Source organism: Dipodomys merriami, unplaced genomic scaffold (assembly GCF_024711535.1).
Source record: "Dipodomys merriami isolate MVZ:Mamm:240054 unplaced genomic scaffold, mDipMer1.0.p SCAF_34, whole genome shotgun sequence".
Classification (NCBI taxonomy): domain Eukaryota; kingdom Metazoa; phylum Chordata; class Mammalia; order Rodentia; family Heteromyidae; genus Dipodomys; species Dipodomys merriami.
The window spans coordinates 11,926,508-11,946,696 of NW_027204937.1; the positions used below are offsets into that span (position 1 = coordinate 11,926,508).

The 20,189-nt window shown below is 42.9% G+C and overlaps 1 pseudogene; it reads right to left on the bottom strand.

The window, feature by feature from the left end:
* Positions 1-363: 363 nt before the first annotated feature.
* On the bottom strand, positions 364-10,736 carry LOC138803528 (large ribosomal subunit protein eL6 pseudogene; annotated as a pseudogene).
* Positions 10,737-20,189: the final 9,453 nt, after the last annotated feature.

Genomic DNA, 20,189 nt, shown 5'->3' on the forward strand with positions numbered 1-20,189 from the left:
ATTCCCCTTTACCCTAGATTGTGTCATGACCCAGAATTTATGAGAGGGGGAAGAAAAAATATATAACTCTGATCCCATGGATTGAGTTCCACAGTATTAGGAAAGACAAAGGATAAGATTATTGGAAATATTTCATAAGCTAGGAGGAAGGCTGATTTGTAGTCTAATAGGGAAGGATTTTAATCCCACCATGAACTCTGAGTGGCTGTTTTCCTTTTATGAGAATCCCCTTTTCTCTCTATCGATTTCTTATCACTGAAAGAAGGATGTAGTAACAGCCATTCCTATTAAACATTTGGCATATTAGATTGTAAATTCTTTTTTTCTTAACTTATAAATGATTTAATTAGACTCTTGCTAGGTTTAGAACACTAGTTTGTGAGGATTAATTCCATTTGGTAGAGCAAAAATGGATTGTATGTAGTATTGAAGCTTAGGAACAGCTTTGATTTGGGGTAGAATTTGTGAACCAAAGCTTTCTGATCAACCTTGCCTGCTCTGTAACCTCATAATTCTCTTTTTCTGTGTCAAAGATCTTGCCTTCCTGGTGTCTGGGCTTCCACAGCTGCTTAATTTTTAAATGTTATTATAAAGGTGATTACAGAGGGGTTACAGTTACATAAGTCAGGTGAAGAGTACATTGGTTTTGGACAATGTCACCTCTTCCCTTGCTTTCTTCCAGCTTTTCTCTCCCATCCCTACCCATAAGTTTTATAATTCATTTTCAAGAGTGTCCACTGAATACCATTGCTGCATTTGTTTACCCTTTCTCTCTCCTTTTCTGTGCCTCCCCTTACACACCCAAAGATTTATAAATGAACAAACAGAACAAGAAAACAAAGACAGTAAAAATAAAAAAAACTCGGGGCTGGGAAGGTGGCTCAGTGGTAGAGCGCTTGCCTTGCATGCATGAGGCCCTGGGTTCGATTCCTCAGGACCACATAAGCAAAAAGAAAAAAAAAAGCCAGAAATGGCGCTGTGGCTCAAGTGGTGGAGCGCTAGCCTTGAGCTCAAGAGCTGAGGCACAGCACCCAGGCCCAGACTTCAGGACCCACGACCGGACCAAAAAAATAAAAAAACTCGTTTTCATTTCGTAGAGTTCATTTTGAGAAATATTACTCTCTATGATCAGGTGCACATAGACATTGTGCCTTTCTGTTCGTCTCCTAAGTGTATCCTGTTTTGGTTTCACTGTATGTGAACACTTGGAGACCTGTATGATTTATTATGATGGGGTATTTTATATCTAGCTTCTGCATCTGAATGAAAACATGTGCCATTTCTCTCTCTGAGCTTGGCTTACCTCACCTAACATGATTTGTTCTAGGTCCATCCATTTCCCTGGAAATGACATAATATTATTTTTTCTAATGATTGTGTAACATTCCATTGTGTATAGGTAACACAATTTTCAGATCCATTCATCTATTGAAAGGTATCTGGGCTGTTTCCACAAGTTGGCTTTTATGATGCAATGTGTATTGTGCAGCAATGAACACGGATGTCCAAGTGTCTTTATGGTATCCTGGTTTGTTATGTTCTGAGTAGATGCCTAGGAGTGGTATGGCTGGGTTGCAAGGAAGATCTATGTTTAGTTTTTGAGAAACTTCCAGACTGCTGTCCAGATTGGTTGTAACAGTTACAGTCCCACAAACAGTGCAGTAGGGTTCTTTTTCCCCACATCCCCATCAACATTTTTTGTTGTTCAAATTCACAATATTGGTCAATCTAACTGGGATGAGATGGACTCTCAGAGTTGTTTTGATTTGCATTTCCTTTATGGCCAGAGGTGATGAGCATTTCTTCATGTGTTCTTTGCCTTTCTTACCTCTTCTTCTAAAAAGTCTCTCCTTTGCCCATTTAGTCATTGATTTATTAACTCTGGGAGGGGTTAGTTTCTTGAGCTTCTTGTCTGTTTTGGTTATTAGGCCTTTGTCAGATGTATTGCTGGTAAAGATTTTCTCCCAGTCTGTTGTCTGTCTTTCTAGTTTAGTAGTATGTCCTTTGCTGTGCAGAAACTTTAACTTTTGATGTAATACCATTTGTCAAGTCTCTCTCCTATCTGCGGTGTCCATGTGATGATTTTCTAAAAGTTTCTGCCTATTCTTATGAGTTCTAATGTTTCTCCTACTCTATTTTGCAGTAATTTCAAGACTTCAGGTCTGAGGTTTTTGATCCCCATTGAGTTAATATTAGTGCATGGTGACAGGCAGGCATCAACTTTCAGTTTTCTGCATATGGATGCCCAGTTATCCCAACAGCAATTATTGTAAAGGTTATCTTTCTTCCACTATACATCATTGGTTCCCTTATAAATACTAATAACTATAAGTATTTGTTTCTTGTTCTTCTATTCTGATGTTTGGGTCTATTTTTTTTTTTTTTTTGTCGGTTGTAGGGCCTGAACTCAAGGTAAGCTCTCCACCACTTGCTTCATATGAATTCTTGGATTGTGTTCTCTATTTCACTAAAGAATGTCATTGGGATTTTGATGGAGATTGTGTTACTTATGATTTTTTTGGAAGAATGGCCATTTATACAATATTAATTCTACTTATCCATGAACATAGAAGGTCACATGGAAGGTCTTTCCATTTCCTAATATTGCCTTCAATTTCTTTCTTTCAATATTTATAGTTTTCACTGTAAACACTTTGTCTTTAGTTACATTTCCAGATATTTTATTTATTTTATTTTATTTGAGGCAATTGCAAATGGAGTAGTTTTCCTGATTTCCCTCTCTGATTGTGTGTTGTTGATATACAGAACAGCTTCTAGGGCTGGGAAGTTGGCTCAGTGGTAGAGTGCTTGCCTTGCATGCATGAGGCCCTGGGTTTGATTCCTCAGCACCATATAAGCAGAAAAAAGCCGGAAGTGGCGCTGTGGCTCAAGTGGTAGGGCACTAACCTTGAGCTGAAGAGCTGAGGGACAGCGCCCAGGCCCAGAGTCCAGCCCCCACAACCGACAAAAAAAAAAAAAAAAAAAAAAAAAAAAAAAAACCAGCTTCTGATTTTTGTGAGTTAATTTTGTATCCTGCTACCTTGCCAAAATTATTGATAAACTTTAGGAGCTTAGAGATGGAGTCTTTTGGGTCCTTTATATATAATATCATGTCATCTGCAAATAGGGATAATCTGACTCCTTCTTTCCCTATGTGAATTCCTTTTATAGCTTCATCTTGCCTTATTGCTCTGATGAGGAATTCCAGAACTATATTGAAGAGGGTATTCTTGCCTTTTCCCTATGTTATAGGAAATGGTTTTAGTTTTTTCACTATTCAGTATGATGTTGGCTGTTGACCTGTCATATATGGCCTTTATTATGTTGAGGCATGTTCCTTTTTTTTTTTTTTTTTGGTTGGTCGTGGGGCTTGAACTCTGGGCCTGGGTGCTGTCCCTCAGCTCTTCAGCTCAAGGTGAGTGCTCTACCACTTGAGCCACAGCACCACTTCCAGTTTCCTGGTGGTTTATTGGAGATAAGAGTTTCACAGGGCTGGGAAGGTGGCGGCTCAGTGGTAGAGCACTTGCCTTGCATTCATGAGTCCCTGGGTTCGATTCTTCAGCACCACATAAGCAAAAAGAAAAAAGCCGGAAGTGGCGCTGTGGCTCAAGTGGTAGAGTGCTAGCCTTGAGCTGAAGAGCTGAGAGACAGCGCCCAGGCCCAAGAGTTCAGGCCCCACGACTGGACCCCCCCCCAAAAAAAAGAGGTTCACAGGCTTTCTTGCCGGGGCTGGCTTTGAACCGTGATCTTCAGATCTCAGCCTCCTCAATAGGTAGGATTATAAGCATGAGCCACCAGCTCCCAGCTGGCATGTTCCTTCTATTCCTGGCTTCTCCAGACTTTTTTTTTTTTAACATGAATGGAAGTTTTGTCCAAAGCTTTTTTTGCATTTGTTGAGATGATCATGTGGTTCTTGTCCTTGGCTTTGTTGATATGACATATTATTTTATTTATTTACATATGTTAAATCAGCCTTGCATCTCTGGGATGAAACCTACTTTGGAATGAGAGTGATGGTGGTTCATTAATTGAGTTTGGATTTGATCCTTCTTTTTCTATTTCACAGACAAGTTAGTTCAACTTTAAAAGTCTTATAGAATTTAGCCATGAATCCATAAAGATCTGGGCTCTTCCTTGTTGGAAGACTGCTAAGTAGTTCCTCAATCTCATAGTGTGTGAGGGGCTGTTTAAATGGTTCATATCTTCTTTGTTCAAATTAGGCAAATTGTATGTCTCTAGGAAATTTATCCTTTTCTTTTTTGTTTTTTTGTTTTTTTGGGGTCCGGTCCTGGGGCCTGAACTCTGGGCCTGGGCGTGTCCCTCAGCTCTTCAGCTCAAGGCTAGCACTCTACCACTTGAGCCATAGCACCACTTCCGGCTTTCTTTTTTCTGCTTATGTGGTGCTGAGGAATCGAACCCAGGGCCTCAAGCATGCAAGGCAAGTGCTCTATCACTGAGCCACCTTCCCAGCCTGAATTTGTCCTTTTCTACTAGATTTTCCATCTAATTTGAGTATAGGTTTTAAAAATAGTCCTTCATACCTTTCAGATTTCTTGACTGTTTGGTTGTTTCCTTTGGCATCTCTGATTTTGTTGTTCTTATTCTCTCCTCTCTTTTTCTTCATCAATTTAACTAGTAGTCTGGCAATTTTATTATTTTTTTCAAAAGTAGAGCTTTTTGTTTTATAGATTTTATGCATAATTTTTTAGTCTATTTAAGTGATTTATGCCCTAATCTTTACTGTCTCTCTATATATAGTAGTTTGGAGTTTGGTTTGTTCCTATTTTTCTAGCTGCTTTAGTTGCATCATGAGACTGTTTACTGTGTAGTGCTTTTGCAGTATCTCAGAGTTTCCAGTATGATGTCTTTTCATTTTCATTGAATTTTAAGAACTTTCTGATTTCCTCCTTTATTTCTGTGATCCCCATGTTGTTCAGCAGTGTGTTGTTCAGTCTGTGTGTTTGAGTCTTTTCTGTACTATGCTTTGTGGTTGAGAACTAGATTGATTTCATTGTGATCAGATAGGATGCAAGTAGTTATCTCGATCCTTTTGTATTTGTTCAGTCTTGTTGCATGTTCTGGGATATGATCATTTTTGGAGAATGTTCCTCAGAATTTGTGTTTATCTTTGACTATGAGATCAGTTTCTTGTAGAAAGTGAATGATTGGATTTTATTTTTGATCCAATCATCCAATCTGTTTGAGTGGTATAAGCTCTCTGAGGGATAAATATGACGTTTCTTGCCATTTTGTTGTTTTCCTATAGTGTTTCTTTCCTCTTCTTGTGTTTACTAAACTAGTCTAATAAGTTTTATTCAATGTTGTGTTTCCTTGACTTTGATTGTTTTCTTCAGATTGTATGCTTCCCTTTACTATCCTTTGTAGTGCAGGTTTAGTGTTCATGAATTCTTTGGTTTTTAGTTGTGAATGCTTTTGTTTGTCATGGGTTGGCATTGTTTTCATTCAGAGCTAGAATTATACCACTCCAGGTTATCTTGTTTTCAAAGTTTGTGTAGATAAATCTGCAGTAATTTTAATTTTTTCATGGTAATAAAGTTCCTTCTTTGATTTTGCTGCATTTAAAATTAATTCCTTGCTTTTGGGGGGGGGGGGGGCGTTCTGGTCATGGGGCCTGAACTCTGGGCCTGGGCGCTGTCCCTCAGCTCTTCAGCTCAAGGCTAGCACTCTACCACTTCCGGCTTTTTTCTTTTTGCTTATGTGGTACTGAGGAATTGAACCCAGGGCCTCCTGCATGCAAGGCAAGTGCTCTACCACTGAACCACCTTCCCAGCCCTAATTCCTTGCTTTTTAAATCCAAAGTTTTCACTATGATTTGTATAGAAGTGCTTCTTCTCAGATCCTGTCTGCTAGGAGTTCAGTATGTCTCTGTCACATGGGTAGGATTTTCTCTCTTGAGCTGAGGGAAGCTTTCTGTTATTTTATTAAATACATTTTCAATGCCTTTCATTTTGAATTCTTCCCTCTTATCTACCCCAACTATTTGTAGATTTGATCTTTTTGCTAAATCTGTCAATTCTTTTTTTGTTTTTTTAATTTACTTTTTCTTAATATATATTTTTATTGTAAAGATACTGTACAGAGGGGTTACGGTTACATGAGCAAGGTAATGAGTCCATTTCTTCTCAAGCATTGTTATACCCTCCTTTGTTTTTCCCCTACCATCCCTTCCCTCTCCACCTCCGCAACTCCTCCCTGTTTTTCAGCTTACTGTCTTGTACATCTCATTATCACAATGGGTCATCCTGGATCCTTATTTCAGCATTGTGTTATTTGCCTTCCCCTCCCCAAATTAGAAAAATGTATATACAAGATTCATCACACCAGAATCAAATACAGTGATAACAGAAATTGTACCATGGGGGAAGAACATACTAAGAAACAAAAAAAAATCACATAGTACATTATAATTACATTTAAAAGAACAGCAACAAAGATAAAGCCTCTTGTGTCCCTATCTTGGGGTTCATTTTGTTTAGCATCAGGTTATATGGTCATATGTATATAGCTTTTGACCTCTTCTGCTTGTCCTAGACATATACTAGCTATTGCAGATATGGGAAACCATGGGACCTATGTTTCTTTGAGTCTGGCTTGATTCACTTAATACAATTTTTTCCAAGTCTTATCCATTTCCTAACTAATGGGACTGTGTCATTCTTTCTGATGGAGGCATAGAATTCCATTGTATATTTTCTTGATCCATTCATCTACTGAGGGGCATCTGGGTTGGTTCCATATCTTCACTATGCTGAGGGAAGCTTTCTGTTATTATTTTATTAAATACATTTTCAATGCCTTTCATTTTGAAATCTTCCTTCTTGTCTATCCACACTATTTGTAGATTTGATCTTTTTGCTTAATCTGCCAACTCTTGAATGTCCCTTTGGTATGTTCTGAGTGTTCTTTTCCTTTGATTTTGCCTTTGATTTTTTGTTCTAATACTTCTGCTTTATCCTCAACTCCTGATACCCTGTTTTCTAATTCCCTTGTTCTGTTGCCTATGCTTTCAACTGTGTTTTACAATAGGGAGATCGAGTTTTTCATGTCTCATAGCTCTTTGTTAGTTCTCAGGATATTGATTACATCTTTCATTTCCTTCATTGAGGTATGTAATGTTTCTATCTTATTTCTTGCATTTTCTTGTTCATTTACTCCTCAAATTCTTCTATTTGGTTTTGGATCTGCCCTTTTATTTTATCAGACAATTCTCTTATCATTGCTTTAATTGTTCTTTATTTCTTCATCTCTTCTTTTTGACTTTCACTAGAGCCCTTTTCTGAGTTGTTGTTGGTTTTTGAGGGTGGCAGGTTGTCTTGATTGCTCATGAAATTTGTGATCTTTTCACTGTGATTTACACATTTAGGTTCAGGGTCTGTAGAGGTTGTTAAGATTAGGTATTGGGTTGGGCACCGGTGGCTAACACCTCTAATCCTAGCTACTCAGGAGAATGAGATATGAGGATTGTGGTTCAAAACCTGCCCAGGCAGGAAAGTCCATGAGATGCTTATCTCCAATTAACCACTAGAAAACTGGAAGTGGCTCTGTGGCTCAAGTGGTAGAGTGCTTGCCTCAAGCTGAAGAGTTCAGGGACAGTGGCCAGGCCCAGATTTCAAGCCCCACGACTGACAAAAAAAAATAAAAAATAAAATTAGTATTAGGTTCAGTGGTAATAGGTTGTGGTATTCTAGCTTTCTTGTGGGCAGTGTATAGTTGGCGTCCCCTGGAGAGGTGTGGGCAGGCTTTTGGGTCCAGCTTAGTGTTTTCTCTAGCCCTGGTATGTCTAAGGGTGTTGTATGCTGGGACACAGAGAAGCCTTTTGTGCTAATTAGATATGAGCCACAGTGCTGTGGGCTGTCATCCTCACTAGGATGCTTGGGCAGGCTTCTGAGGCCAGATGGGTAAAGGTATCCAGCAAGGTAAAGCATGGATGGGCTTTTGGGGTCAGCTAGGCAAAGACCCTTGGTGCTATGCATGGGGGCATTCCATATATGGATGCCCTGGCTGGTTTGGGAGCTCTCTTGGTCTAGGTGAAATCCTTAATGGTGTAGGTGGTGAGGTGCACATAAAGACTTTTGGGTCCAGCTAGATGCATACCTCCTAACCCTAATGCCAGAACTTTCCTGCCCAGGGGTGTATGGTCAGGTTTGGTGGGCACTACCCCTGATGCTGTGGGTGGCCAGCAGCATCCCTTTCATGGATGGACTGATGGGCAAGGCTGTGGGTAGACCCCCACAGTAAGATGCTAGCAGCCTCACATATGAAGATTCATACCTGAGCTTTTAGAGGTCCTCCTCTGTGTCCACTAGCTGGCATTAGAAGTCTCACAGAGGCCTTTCCCAGGGTTAGAGGCCATGTTGTGTCCTCACAAGTGTTAGAGATCTACCATGGTTGTTTAGAAGTTAAGGGACCTTCTAAGTCCTTTCCTGGGGCAAGAGCCCCCACTAAGACCAATACCACTTACACTCAGCCCTAGTTGCTGAATTTTGGGTGGAACTCTGCAATTGGGGGGTCTTCTGGCTTGGTCTCTGGTTCCAGATAGCACTGCTGGAGGCTTGCTTTTCCCTCAGCACTGACAGTTGAGCTCAGGGTGGGACTTTGGTTTGGATCACCACCTTTTTGTTCCTCCCTGTAGCTGTTCCTGATGGGCTCAGTTCCTATTTGTATTGAGAGTGGACTTGGTGGGAAGCCTTAGCCATGCCCTTTGTCCCAGGCCAGGAAGACGTTAAATCCTCAGGCACAGGTGGGGACCAAGACTGGTGTGAACTATGAATAGGAGATCTAGGCTTTGTCCATTGTCCTGGGCTCGCCCACATCCAATCTGGGCAAGAGGCTGAGTGCAGGCTGCCTAGTGCAGGCTGAGACTGATGCCTACTCTGAGTACCAAACTTTGTTCCTTGTCCCAAACTCCCTGCAAGTGCAAATTCCTGACACAGTGTGAAGCAGGTTAAATCCTCACTTTGCTGGTGCAGGCTGTGATCTATGTAGTCTCTGGGTCCTGAGCTCAGAATTGTGTCTGTTTATGCTCCTTCTCCCACCTTCCTCTGTTTCTCTCCTGTTTCTCAGCTAGGGGCTGAGTTCCTCCCCAGCCCTTCCTTCTGGCTACCTGGTAGTAGTGAACATGTGACTAATGGTATTTCATGTTCAGGTGGTCTCCTTCCCAGGTTTCACCTGTGAAGTCATTTCTCTGTTGCACTGCAGCTGCTGTCTTGCTGGGTGGGCTGCTCCAAATGGAGTTGGGCAAAGATCACTGTTGAGCAGAGGGCTGGTGGGAGATTTACACTGAGCTGAGGACTGTTCCATGTGTTGGGCTTTCCAAAACAGAGGTCTGCACCAAATGTGCTTTCATTCTATGCTCTTCACTGGGCAGATAGCCACACCAAGCTGAGATTTCCACAGAGCTGAAGACTGCAGCCCAGTGGACTGCAATGGGACCTGGTTACACCGACCTGTTTTTTGGTTAATTTTTCTCCTTTTCCTGAGTTATAAGTGTTGGGAAACTGAGTCATTAGGGTATTAGAATAAAGAAAGTGCAAAAAGTGAACTCAACAGACCAGATCAGCTTTAATGGAGAGTTGAAAAGGATGCCATGGTGACCTGAGGAGAGTCAGAAGACAAGAGGCATGGCGTAATGGCAGCAGGAGTGTAGGGGCTTAAATAGGATCTTGGTTAGGAGGATGGGTCACAGGGAACTTGAGGCTCAAAGAGTCTTGACTGTTTAAGTTGCAGGCTGACTCGGGGAACCTATTGTTTGAGAAAAAAAACTGCCCCACCTCTCAGGAACCTATCACCAGCGAGGGGAGGGAAGTGGGCTTTCATATTTAGATTAAAATTCTGGGCTGGAGACTGGGCTGGAGAATTTTGGAAAGATCTCCTGAGGGAAGGCTAGTCACTGGGCCAAGCCATGGGAGCAATATCAGTTATAAGAACAAAGCAGATTCCTATCAATACATCTGATGTTCCTTTATTGGCACTAGCCTCTGACTGCTTGCCTCTTCCAGACATCTACTCTTGAGCTCAATTTCCAGGTTGGAGCTTTATATTTCTGATTGAGCAGACAGCTCTCATATTGCTCTGTCTCTAGTCTGCCATCTTTGATCTGCTTTTTCTTGAAGTAATTTTCAATGAGGTGTTTAAGGGCTTGAAGCTTACTGATATCAATTTTTGTGGAGGTGGCAATAACAAATTTCTGGTGGATTGTATGGAGAGGAATGTGATTGAGTGATAGAGTTCCAGTCACAAGCAAGACACTGCCCAGCTACTTCAAGAAAACCATTCTCTTACATCTATGGTGCCCAGTGAGGATGATGAGGATGGTCTCTGGAGTGATGCTTTCCCACAGCCTCCATGCATACAGAGTGAAGCACTTTTTGCCATCGCTCAACAGCTTTTGAAGTACATCTTCACTAGGATAACTACCTGTATACCACTATTCTTGTCACTATCAAATGGTTTTGTAACAGTAGCAAGAAGCTTCTCCTTTTACCTTCAACCTTGGATTCAGCAGCCAAGTACTTCCACTTCTCCATGGCTTTTCTGAAATACAAGGTAGATTGGGAATATTTACCAATTCCTCAGACTAGGACTGCAGTAGAGCCTCCCTTCCTTGGACTTTTTAGCAATAGGGTAGTTTTCTTCACCTTGCCATTGGAACTAGCCTACTTGGATTCAGGCTTCTATGCCTACCTGTTAGGCTTCTCACCCTTTTCATCCACCATCTTGCAAGATGGGAAAGAGCTGTGAATTCTTTTTTGTGTGTGAATTCTTTTTAAGTTAGAGTTCATGTCTGTTTTCCTTGCTGACATGCACACCTCCTAACCTTTCTGGAAGACAGTAAGTACTCAGTGGAATGTCATCAGCAAGACTGCTAGCTTCTCTCCACAAACAGGGATAAATCTAAATAACATTAATTATTATTCCCACTGGAATAGCTTTTGAGAGAGAGCATTGGCATGTAACAAACAGGCAATAGAAACTACACAGAGCCAAGAGACCCAAATGCATTTCTTTATAAAGAAGATAATGGTGCACATAGCATCTAGCATCACATCTCCTGAATGAGATCAAACTTAAACTTCACACAATAGAAAATAAGCTGGAGGATCTCAGCAGTTCCCAATAAACCTGCAAACACCTGAAGTATTTGTAACTGAAGAAGCCTGCAGCCCTGAGAGATCCTGAGCCCAATCTGCAGAGCTGCCAGAGAAATCTATACTGTTGCATTACTTCAGAGAGAGCACAGTCCATGTTGTATCCTCCACTATCCAAAAGTTTACGGAACAGCACCATCGTGGGGCTTTCCTCCCATGCAGACCAGACAGTCAACCCCACTCAACTTCCTCAGGTACCAGGAAGCAGTCACATGGCTTTCTCTCAGCATCTCAGCCCATGAAGTCCACAGGAAGCAGTTGAGGGCCCCTCCCTCCCACTAACATGCCTGGGAAGCAACTGGGAAGCCTACTCTGAGATACTCACCCTGTATAGTCCTTGAACACTGATTGACAACATGACTGGGCCTACTAATGCATCTATGCTCCTACATGATCCTCAAATACTGAGGGAAGGGTAGTATACCCTTGGCTCTGGGCATGCTGTGTTCTGACTGCCCAAGCCTACCAAAAGGACACAGTCCATACACAGCTTTGAGACACTAACGGGCACACTGCTTTTACTACTGAGCACAAACTTTGCACCTTCCTGGATTCATACTGTAGCCTTGGACTCTCCTTCCATTGCTGTGTCAGCCATGCCTCACCTTATGGACCCACCTGATACCCCACACACACATAGAGCCAATATGCATTATGCTCACAATTGCCAGTGAACCTGTCCTCCTAAAACATTGCATTCATCTGTTAGGTAAATCCGTCAGATCCCTACAGTTTACGCTATCCTATGGGCATAAAGATTGTATTACTGTCCTACCTAAAATTAAATCCAGCATAGCCTACCCAGGTCTGGGAAATGGCCAATTCCTCAGGTAATGGCACTGGAGAGCCTCGTGAGAGCAGTTTCAAGACTGTTAGCAGCAATGACAGAAGAAAATATACTAAAATAAGGATACTGGGTCCAAGTAACATGCCTTGTCCTCATAGCCTTCCTGGTGCCTTGCTAGGGAGGAGATGGGGAGGATCTTTTTACCCAGCTCCAAAAAGCCTAGAAGTGAGAAAAGCCATTCAGAGAATATGCAGATTACCATGCTGTTTAGCCCCAGGAGAGTTCTGCTTCAAAGAATGCTCATTCCTTATTATTCCCCTAGATGGTTTAGTTTGATCACCACCTAAGTATTCCCCTATATGGTTTGCTTTGCTTATAACTTTCATTGGGTTTGGGACCCACTCCACACATGTGATTTTTGCCTTTAGAAGCTTTGTGCAAACTACTTTATGGGTTGTAGGTCTTGGGGACAGGAGTCCACCTGCAGTTGCTGGCTTTCTACTAAAGATGCCCAATTTGACCTTTCAAATGTAGCTTCTCTATATCTCATGAATGAATTCCCATATAATAATACAAGGTAGAAAGGTAGTTGTGTTGTAAGGTATCTCAGTTGCAAGAAACAGAGAAGCCACATTTTGAGAGGTAGAATTGGGAGTCTTTATTGGCAGGCCAGTGACTGCAGGTGGACTCCTGTAATGAACACCTGCATGCCCTTGACTACAATTAACATTGTCAGAAAACGGAAAGCAGGAGAGAAAAGAAAGAGAAGAAAAATACAAAAAACAAAACAAAACACATAACGACTGTACGTCTCATTGTTGCAATGGGTCCACCTGTATCCCTATTTAAACGATTTGTTTTTCCCCTTCCCCTCCACAAATTATACCAACATCAAATACAGTGAAAGTAGGGTTATACTGTGGGGGAGGGACATACAAAGTAACAAAGAAATAATCTTGTAAATGTGTTAGAAACAATCGCATGAAAGAAAAAAAACATTTGAATACATATCTTAGGGTTCATTTCCCTAACATCAACTTAATTGACCTTTTCTGCTTAACTCAGACATATACTAGTTATTGCAAATAATTTACAACTTTAGTAGTGGGGGAGAGTTGGGTGAGTGGGAGGAGGAGGGGATGGGAAGGGGAACAAAGGAGGAGGCTACAATGCTTGATAAGAAATGTACTCATTATCTTGCCCATGTAATTGTAACCCCTTTGTATAGTATTTTCACAATAAAAAAAAAGCAGATTAACCTCAGTGGACAGCTGAAGTGAGACACTATGGTGACCAGAGGAGAGACAGGCGACAGGAGACTCAGGAACGTGAGAATGGCATATAGTGCCTGAACTGGTCTCACCATAAATAGGCTCTGGTCAGGGGGCAGGGTCACAAGGAGCTTTAGAGTTCATAACCCAAGATTGGCAAATCTAGTGACCTATTGTGCAAGTCCCCACCTCTGCCTCTAGGAATTCAGGCATGCCCATCGTCTGAGAAGTAGGATTTTCCTGCCTCCACCATGAAGACAATATGGTACAAGTTAAACCCAATTCCCTATCTGTCATGTGGCCAAGATGGTGCTGGCTAGATCCAGCATCCCCACTTCAGTTGAATCTCCATAGCTGCAATATGAGAAGAAAGCAACCCAGAAGGCTCCAGAATAGATGGCTCAAAAGTCAGTGGAGAGATGCTTAACCATGGATAGAAACCCAGTCAGCCCAGAAAAGCAGATATCACTGTGGGATCTGGAAAACAGTAGACATGTAGTCCATGTTGCTAGAAAAGTACAATATGGCCCCTCCTGACCTGAATAACTCTGCTATTAATAACAACTTAGTCAGAAAGACTCTACAATCAGAAAGAAAAAAAAAACAGTATCAAAGAAAACTGAGCCCATATTATCTATTTCCCACAGAGAAAACATAGACTTATCTAAAGCAATAGAAATGATGGATTCCTAAATATTATTGATGACCTTACTAATCATAAACATGGAAAATGGGCTTAATCCATTCATTGAAAACACAGAAAAGAATTTATTGGTAGTTGCAAAAATGAGAAATGACCAATGATCTGAAACTGAGACTTTTCCTGTGAAAGGAAGTCCCAGCTGGCAGACATGTTCAAAATCCATCTAGTAATATTAACTCCTCTTAGGATATAGCTGAATGCTTTAAGAAACAATGCAAGAATAACTCCTCTCAGTAATTAACAGAATGAATACCAGGAAGCTGAAACATATTTTGATTGGGGAGAGCAGGCAGATGAACTGAAAGAGGAATGGGGTCCTGTCAGAAGAATAGAGTCTTGTTACTCCATTTATATAGATGCAAATGGAACTAGAAAACAGAGTAACTGATGAGGAAGGAGTAGATTTTGAGGGGGATGGTGAAAGGGGTGACATTGATCAACATGCACTGTATACATAACTGGGCGTGTTAAGTTGAAACCTCTTTGTACATCTTTTTTTCTGAACATGGGTCTGGGCCCTGAGCTCCTTTTGCTCAAGGCTAGTGCTCTACCACTTTGAGTTACAGGTCTACTTCTGGTTTTCTGGTAGTTAACTGGAGATAACAGTCTCATGGAGGCTGGCTTTGAAACACAATCTTCAGATCTCAGCTTCCTGAGTAGCTAGGATTGCAGGTGTGAGCTACCAGCACCTTTGCCAACTTTTTGAAGAGAATAATGAGAAAAGGGGCAGAGAAAGAAATGTAAAACATTTATAAGCAACCAGACCCTACAAAGCATAAACTCCCTTGTGAGGTCATAGGAAGTGATGCTTAGAAGCTCTGCAGTCAGAATAAATGATTATTTGCTACCTTCTGGTTTTACCAATTGAGAAGAAAATGTACAGGTTCTGGACTCACTGAGCAATCTCAAGAAACTTCTCACAGAAGCAAGTAAATAAGCTGTGAAGTCTGGGACAAGGTCCATGGTATCTATAAACTACTTTATCAGAAGAATTTTCTCTTTTTTAATAGGTTATACTTTTAATTTCAGATACTTTGTCAAACTAAGTAATTTTATGTTGTTAGTATTATGCCCACCTTTGGTCTTCAGCTCCACCCAGACCTGAGCTCCTCCCAGCCCTGGAGTTCCTGCCATACAGATGACCACCCATCTCTCTGCCCAGACCCACCTGAACTCCCACCTACCTCACTTCCTGCCCCCAGACCTGCTACAGGTGCCATGTGCTCCCTCTTGGGGGAAATATGGCTCCTCTAATAAACCTTATAATAATCCTTCTCCTGTGCCTGCCTCTGCCTGGTCCCCTGGGATGGATGTGAAGGATCCCTTCACATGTCATGTCAGATTTTGTATGATAATCTTGTTTGATATTTCCTTAAAATAAAATGTCTCCAATATAAAGGAGAGTACTGATGCAATCAGTATACACTGTATCCTTGTATTGGAATATCACACTGTACCCTCATAATGTATATGAATAAAAAATATTGGTAAAATCATTTTCAATTAAAAAAATAAACAAGCCCAGGGATGGGGGCAAAACTCAGCTGGTAGAAGTTCAAGACACTGAGTCAAAAAGTCATGTATTGCTGAAAGAGACAGACATATATAGAAAGGAGAAAAAGGTGAGGAGTGTAAGGTTTTAGGCGAGGAAAGAAACATGCAGGAGGAGGTAAAGGTAAAGAAAGAAAAATGTATTGGGGTACGCTCCTGGGCGAACTTACTGGTCAGGATCAGAGAGGTTGCACAGAGTCTGGTTGTAGCAGGGTTTATATGACTGGGGTCAGCTTTCAGCACATAACTTTTTTTGTGAGTTTGAACAGTTTTGTGCTAGTGAAGAACGATTGGGACAGGTGGTGTATAATTGGGACAGGTGGTATATAAGAAAGTGGCTTTTCTTGGCTGCCTCTGCCCTCCAGTGGTCTGTCATTCTGGTGTCTTTGGTAATAGGGTGTCAATAGTCATCTGGCTATTTCCTGCTGGACAGGGGCATCATGGGGCTTTATGCCGGTTGTTTGGGACACCTAAGGGGTAGTCAGCAGGTGAGTGTACGGGTGGAGAAGAAGCTGACTAACTGCCCCTCTGGTCATTTCTTGGATGTGGCTCTGGATGAACTTTTTCAGCTATTAGAAGGTCCAAGACTAGGTGGTTTTGGAGAGAAACCTGTGCTAGGGAAGTAAGTTGGCGCTGGAGTGAGGCTAGAGATACCAAGATGGATTCCATGGCCACCTGGAGTTTACCTGAAAATTCCTGAGCTGAGACTAGGCTGTGTCCTAGGATGAAGACACCTGTTGTACTACTTGGGAAATAAAGGCTGGGCTGTTAGCAGATTGAAGGGAAGAAGGAAGGCCAAAACCAGGAGTAATTTCTGAAAGTAAAAATAAGGTTACAACTCCTGCCGTCTCTTTGGGAGTTGGAAAGGCCTCAACCCACCCTGTGAGGGTGTCTGCCAGGACAAGAAGTTACCTCATCCTTTTTGTGGGTGGGCATATGGTTGATATCAACTTACCAGCCTTGTCCAGGCAAATAGCCCTGCATTTGGTGAATTATAAAGGCTGGCCTGAGTTCTCCTTGAGGGGTGGTGGAGCATGTAAAACATGCCCGACAGGCAGACTCTACTTTGGTGGAAAGCTGAGGGTGATAAAAGAAGCGCTTTAAAAACTGAAACAGTGCCTTTGGCCCAATATGAAGTGAGGCATGAACCTGTTGTATGAGGGTTATAGCCTGCCAGAGGCAAGGCCAATTTATTTCCCACAAAGATCCATCCCTGTTCTCCATGGGTATCACCCTTCTCATAGAGAAGTTTTTTCTTGGACAGGGAATACTGAGGGGTCAAGTCTGGGACCTGTAAATAAAATGGGGGCCGGAGCTGCTGATTGTTGAGTGAGCTGGCATACCATTGCCTAGGACTTATTGTTACCTTGGGAAACAAGGGAATCATTCATCTGATGTTCTTTACAATGGACGATAGCCACAGCAGATGGGTGGGAAAGGGCCTGAATTAGTTTTAAAATTAGGCAGGCATTAACAATAGGGTTCCCTTTTATACATAGGAACCCCCGTTCTTTCCAGATTGTCGTGTGACAATTGGCAATAAGGAAGGCATACTTGGAGTCAGTAGAAATGGTTACCTTTTTCCTTTTGCCAGGTGGAGGGCCCTAGTGAGGGCCACTAGTTCAGCTTTTTGGGATGTTGTTCCCTCCAGGAGGCACTGGGCCTCTACCATCTGCCCTTGGCTGGAGACTATATCACAGGAGGCCTGTCTTTTTCCCTGTGAATCCACACCCTTACTTTTAAGGCAATTAATAATGGGCAACAGATCCTGGACGTGTTTTACCAAGATGGGAAATTGAGATAGAACAAGGAAAGACAGGAGCAGATAAGAACAGGCTGATGGTGTGTTGCCACCACAGGGGAGGAGGTGTCCCATACAATGGGATCCACCAAATCAGGGGGTAGGGGAGAGGAGGAGGAAAAGGAGGGGAAAAGGGAAGAGGAGGAAGAGGAGGAAGAGGAGGAGGAGAGGAGGGGGGGAGGCTCATTGGAGGGAACAGAATTAAAATTTGGCTGCTGGAGCCAAATTAGGAGGTGGCATGTAACTTAACAAGTAGGTCTCACCCCATAAGGGGAGTAGGACAGGAAGGCATAACCAGGAAGGAATGGAAAAATGGCCGGTCATGGATTAGGTGCTAGGAGGTAAGTTGGCACTGGAGTGAGGACAGAGATCATGGCGTAGGAGCCAACTCACCCGGCCCTTCAGTGCACCAATCCTGACTCTGTATATCACAGCCAACTTAATTTCATACCAGCTTTACTCATAAGCTCCATTTTTATGACATGCTCATACCACTTGCTACATACTTAAACTTTCTGAGGTTTGTCTTCTTTCCTTTTGGAACAAACAATTTCAAACCCTTTCCTATAGGAAACTGTTGTGTTTTTTTTTTCCAATTCCTTTCCTAAGACTTTATTACCCTCTTTGCAGTTCCTTGAGCCTCTTGTGGCTAGAGTTAAAAATTGCACATTTTTCCTTTGGCTTGTGGAACTAGGTTATCTTAGAACTGCCTCAAGACACCACTTGGATAGAGAAGTTTGCTAGATTTCAAGGCTAAGAGCGGGATTGGGTCTCATTCCTCTTACTACCTCCATTGCATATATCAGGCATGTAAGAGGGCCCGTTGATTGGGGTTTGAGGGCCATCCTCAGCCTTTTTAAGTTTTTTCTTTATGTCTGGGGCTGACTAAGGAATAAAATAAGAGGCCAAAAAGGCTTGTCCCAGCTGGAGAGGTGGGGTCCAAGCAGGTATACTTAGTCAGGACCTTAGTAAGTCTAGCTAGATAGGCAGCATGGTTCCCATCCCAAAGTTGAGTAATTTCCCGCAGTTTGTCAAAGTCAATAACCTTATGGGAAGCCACCTGTAATCCAGCCAAAAGGCACTGAATCATGACTCTCAGCTGTGTCTACCTGATATTGGCAATGAGGGTCCTGTCTGGGGACTGCCTCAGTTCCCATGGGCATGGTTGTAAGGAAGATCTCATCCCCATGATCCTGGGCAGCCTAATAGACGCGCTCATGCTCCTCCATGGCAAGAACAAAGGAGAGTATAACATGGAGATCATGCCAGGTGAGACAGTAGGCCCTCGGCCAGGTGAGATAGTAGGCCCTCAGCCAGGTGAGATAGTAGGCCCTTGGCCCAGTGGAGTCAGATGGCACCTAGGGTGGTGGATATGCCACAGGGTGCGAAGGATAACTGAGAGTCAGAGGGTCAGGAGAGGGAGCGAGGGGGGAGAGTTTTTGGTGGGATCTTGCTGCATGAGCAAGATTTGAGATGGGGGCAGGGGAGACGGAGAGAGGGACATAAGGAATTTCAGCTCACTTTTACTGTCCGCTCACAGAAGTTGCAGAAATTGGTTAGTATAACAGAATTGAAAGTCACAAGCTGATCTTTTCAGGCAAGCACGACTGGTTATCGACATGGTGCATAGAACATTCCCGGTTACAGCGGAAGATTAAGGTCAGGTCTTAGGCCTAGAGTTTTGAGATTAAGCCAGTAAGTAACCCAGAGGAGTGTGTGGGTCCAGTTTGGGATTTTGGTTTCCCATGGTGCCCAGGCAGCCCGGGGTAAAACTAAGGCTGAAGAAGGCATCCCTGTCTTGGCCAAAGAGTTACCAAATGAGATGGGGTTGACAGAGAAGACCAGGTGTCCCTCAATCGTTCTCAGCACCTAGACCAGAGACCAGAGGGAGACTCAGACACGAGCTTGTGATTTTACGGAATGGAAAGAGCTGAGTTCCTGCAGAGCAAGCCAGGACACCCTGGGAGGGAAGGTGGGAACTCACCCAATCAGAATTGTGGTGGATGAGCAGAAGGCCGGGCTGAGGTCCTGGTCTGATGGAGAGAGAGAGGGAGAGAAAGAGAGAGGGAGAAGGAGAGGGAAAGAGAAAGAGGGAGAGTGAGATGGGGGGGGGGGACCTTGGCTGGGTTTACACAGATAACCAATAATATCCCAAGCCACTAGATGGTTGTCCACAGGGTATGCACTTTCAGAGGCAAAGGCCATGAGGTCTTTTCAGGTGGCTGTTTAGCCCAAAGCAAGCTCAGCCGGCTCTGTGCTCCTGATGGAGGAGGCCTCCAGAAATGAGGAGGGGAGAAGAGACGCCAGTCGGTCGCCCTAGAACAAAATGAAGCACTACCATCTTCCCAGGTTTCGGCACCAGATGTAAGGTTTTAAGCAAGGAAAGAACACGCCGGAGGAAGTAAAGGTAAAGAAAGAAAAGATTGGGGCTGGGATGGTGGCTCAGTGGTAGAGCGCTTGCCTTGCATGCATGAGGCCCTGGGTTTGATTCCTCAGCACCACATAAGCAAAAAGAAAAAAGCCAGAAGTGGCTCAAGTGGTAGAGCGCCAGCCTTAAGCTGAAGAGCTGAGGGACAGTGCCCAGGCCCAGAGTTCAGGCCTCACAACCAGACCAAAAAAAAGAAAAAAAAGAAAAGATTATTAAGGTACGCTCCTGGACGAACTCCCTGGTTGGGATCAGAGAGATCGCGCAGAGTCTGGTTGTAGCAGGATTCATATGGCTGGGGTCAGCTTTCAGCGTGTAACTTGTTTTGCGAGTTTGAACAGTTTTGTGCTGGAAGAATGATTGGGACAAGTGGTGTATAATTGGGACAGGTGGTGTATAAGGAAGCGGATTTTCTCAGCTGCCTCTGCCCTCCAGAGGCCTGTCAAGGAGGAGAAGGGAAAAGAGGAGGAGGAAATCCAGAAA